Below are 4518 nucleotides of genomic sequence, written 5' to 3' on the forward strand. Positions count from 1 at the left end.
ATATATATATATATATATATATATATATATACAAAATTAGAGAAACGAGTAAATAAAATCCAGGCTGCATGTGTTTCATAGCTAGTGGAAACCTCGGAAGTAGTAATTATCCAAATGAGGGGTAATCTGCTAGTTACTTGTCAAGCCAAAGATACCTTAGTCAAATGAAGGTTACATTGTTGTCAAGGGATTCCATGTTAACTTGCAGGAGGTTCATAACCTTCATTTGACTAAGGTATCTTTGGCTTGATGAGTAGCTCGTGGATTACCCCTCGTTTGGATAATTACTACTTCCAAGGTTCCACTAGCTATGAAACACATGCAGCCTGGATTTTATCTACTCCTTTCCCTAAATTTGGATGTTTATTTGTATACATAGCAATCCCAGCTGCTAACTGTGAACTATAAAATAACTTTTTCCAGCTAATTGAACTTCAATATGGGAAAGATTTACAACCTTTTACGTCAATAAACCACTATTGTTCCTGAAAGTTGTTTTTTATACCTTCTATACACTGCTCAAAGCTTACTAACTTCCTTCCTACACCTTGATCCTTGGATCTTACCTTTACATATTACTATATATATATAATTTTTTTTAGAAAAACATAAATCCAGAGAAGCACACTCTAAGAAGTAGAGCAGTCTATATTTATTACTGGTGAAGACATGTTTACAGGGTTACCCTGGGTTTCTCGTCATAAAGGGTACCTTAATGGAGTATCTTCAGACCCTAAGACCTGTTGGCCTATGGCCTCTTTAAAATATGGTGGGGGTAACAATACAGATATAAACAATGGAGATTTATTTCCTTTTGGTGCTGGTCATCGGCTTCCAGCTGTGTTGTCCTCCTTCAGCTGTGCCACCTGTCAGCCATGAGGGTAAAAGGTAGGGGGTTATCTCCCACTCTCATCAGCAATCAATTTCCAGCTGTGGTGTACTTACCGCTAAAACCCAGGGTAACCCTATAAACCAGGCTTCATCAGTAATATATATAACAAAGGGCTGGCAACAGGAAGAGCATCCAGCCATAGAAAATATACAATTTCCATCTGACCCATGCAAACATGGAACAGTGGCTGTTAAAACAGTGACAGTGATGATGGTGGTGATGATTAAAATCTTTCAATACCGCCTCTTAAATACTCTTCCTGCACTGATTACTGATATAATTTCAAACAAAATTTCTCTCCAATGATATCACTACATCAACATTATCAATATATCTCTCTCCTTCATCCCTTACAGCAGACAACATAACTGAAACATCTTATCTATGTTGCTTTCTCAGCTTAGGAATATCTGATATTCAGCTTTCCACTTATCTTCAGAGGATACAGTTCCTTGCTACCATATTTCACCCCACCCATTTGCTCTTGTAGTCATATCTACCACTACTTTATTACCCAGTTGCTCAGTAGTTTGCTGGGCTGCTGCTCCACAACCAACACCCATTATAATCATCATCACCAGCACTGCAGAAATTTTTTATATACATTATTTGCATTGTATGTGTGTACACAGAAGGGAAGAGAGATGGAAGAAGAGAGAGATCCAAAAACATATCAACATCTGTAATATTTATTTGGAATTATCTACATTGAGTTTCCCTTCTAAGTGACAGTATCAACACAACATTGTATATGTGTGTATGTATGCATGTGTGGGTAAGAAAGAGAGAGAAAGTGATAGACAAAATATGCATCATATGTTTTTTCATTTCACATACAGATGTAAAAGATTAATAATACATGCAATGAAAATTGTATGTATGTGTGTGCACATGCACATGTGTTATGTATATGTATGTGAGTGTGTGTGCACATATGTATGCACACACAAATTTATACCCCCTCCACCCACACACACTCGTTATACATCCTCTTGTATAATCATACATTCAATAATAAGCATACAAAAATACATAAAATAACACATCAAGATAAAAAACAAAAAGAACTTTTTGACGTGATTAATATATAACAAAAACAGACTGGAAAAATAAAACTGAATTAATTGATTATATATGAATAATATATTTAGCTTATCCACTACATAAATACTAATTACAATTTTTTTTTACTGGGAAGGGACAAGGCCCACTTTCGTTAAATTAGCTCCAAGTGTAGCTGTGGTTGTGTGGTAAGAAGCTTGCTTCCCAACCACATGGTTCCGGGTTCAGTCCCACTGTGTAGCACGTTGGGCAAGTGTATTCTGCTGTAGCCTCAGGTTGACCAAAGCCTTGTGAGTGGATTTGGTAGACGGAAACTGAAAAAAGCTTGTTGTATGTGTGTGTGTGTATGTGTGTTTTTGTCCTCAACCACCACTTGACATCCGGTGTTGGTGTGTTTACATCCCCATAACTTAGCAGTTTAGAAAAGAGATTGATAAAATAAGTACCAGGTTTTAGAAAAAGTACTGGGTTCAATTCATTCAACTAAAAATTCAAGGTGGTACCCCAGCATGGCTACAGTGTAAAGACTAAAACAAGTAAAAGATAAAAAGATATATTGCCAGTTACATGTTCTGTCAAACCTAAAAAGTTAACATTTGCAGTTGACTACAGTGGAATTTGAACTCACAACATAAAACAGCGAAGAGATATCAACTTGCCACTCATTGTTACTACTAACTAACCACTATAGTTAATATTTAAAATACTTGTAGATGAGTCAACAAAGATGCCTCTATATCAGAGGTGGAAATTTGAAATTTCCTAATCACAATGACTCTAACCCATGTGTAAAAAGGAAGAAAAAAAAAAAATTTAACTTCTTACCACACAACCACAAGTAAAGTATGTGGGTCATGGCTGGAGTATATTTCATCATGTGGAGGCCCAGTGGCTAGGGCAGCAGACTCGTGGTTTCGATTCCCAGACCGGGCGTTGTGAGTGTTTATTGAGCGTTAACACCTAAAGCTCCACGAGGCTCCGGCAAGGGATGGTGGCGAACCCTGCTGTACTCTTTCACCACAACTTTCTCTCACTCTTACTTCCTGTTTCTGTTGTGCCTGTAATTCAAAGGGTCAGCCTTGTCACACTGTGTCACGCTGAATATCCCCGAGAACTACGTTAAGTGTACACGTGTCTGTGGAGTGCTCAGCCACTTGCACGTTAATTTCACGAGCAGGCTGTTCCATCGATCTGATCAACTGGAACCTTCGACGTCGTAAGCGACGGAGTGCCAACAACAACAACAAGAACAAATATTTCATCATAAATCTGTTCAATCTAACTTGGGGCTAAGCAACATGATATATTAACAGATAGGGGATATACAAAATCAGTGAGAAGAAGGATGGCCACTGAAGTTAATTATGCTACAAGTACTTACGTTATCAACTCCCTAGTTCCATAGTGGTTAAACAGCAAAGTCAACTTCAGCAGAACTTGAATAGAGAAATACAAGATCATTCAAATCCTTCTGGTGTTGAAACTTACTTCTCATTTCCCACAAAAATCAATTAAATAAGTAACAGTAAACCACCTTTACTTTATAAATCAACTTTGTCTATTATTTAATTTTTGTTTTCCAATTAGTTCCATAATCAATTGAATTATTGCAGATCCAATGTAAACTTCACCATCACACAGTTCAGAGATAATTAAAGCAAAAATGTATTTTGTCTGTATTTCCGACTAACAAACAAGAAAGCACTTATTTTTTCTAAACAAATGAAATGTGTCATTAGAGGCTGGTAAGAGGGAAAGGAACTTGAGGGATTATTTTTTGCTTTGAAAGGAGAAAAACCCAAAAATGATTAAGAATTATTGATTAACTCAGTCAGAGCTCATTCTTTTTGCAAATTATGTAGGATCTGAACTCGGTACTCAAGCTAACAAAAACATTCTGCAATTATATAGAACTGCAGTTGCTTATAGTGATAAACTGTATGTTACTAAGGTACCTTTATTTTTACAGCTTAGTGAACTTAACACAAATTAAAGTGCCTTAATTATAAATAAAGTACAGCCCCAGTGACAGGATAAGGATTATGTGAGCTTTGAGCCATTAATAAATATCCTATTGATTCAATAACTTACAAGTCAGATTATTCATAAACTATCCATTTGTTGTATGATTATAATTTCTCCAAACTACTGACCTCCTTTTTCTACAGATGAAACATCTGTTAATCTTTACATCTACCTACACTAAATTTCAATAGGTTTGAGCTACAATCATCTGAGTATCTACTTTGGAAATAAAAGTTCCTTGTTAGAATCTTGTTTGGTACTGTGTACATATCTGGGTAAAAGACACTTGTTGCTGATTAGACATCAAACTGACCAAAACATAATGAAAAATCAAATATTAAAACATTCCTCATTTATAAAGATGAGTTTAGCAGTAAAAAAAAAAATTTAAATCATATTAACAATAACACATCTCAGGCATTTAAACATTTAATTATTAATTTTTCTATATGTGATAGTGAATTTTCATCGATGAGTTCTTGAAAATTGGTTATTTTCCCTAAAACTATATATATATATATATATATATATATATATAT

General features: G+C 35.3%; 1 protein-coding gene across 4 annotated transcripts in view; it reads right to left on the reverse strand.

Annotated features, from left to right (window-relative positions):
- Positions 1 to 4518, reverse strand: part of LOC106883746 (serine-rich adhesin for platelets) — a 127432-nt gene that overhangs the window by 47928 nt on the left and 74986 nt on the right. The window lies entirely within an intron of this gene.

Source organism: Octopus bimaculoides, chromosome 11 (assembly GCF_001194135.2).
Source record: "Octopus bimaculoides isolate UCB-OBI-ISO-001 chromosome 11, ASM119413v2, whole genome shotgun sequence".
Taxonomy (NCBI): domain Eukaryota; kingdom Metazoa; phylum Mollusca; class Cephalopoda; order Octopoda; family Octopodidae; genus Octopus; species Octopus bimaculoides.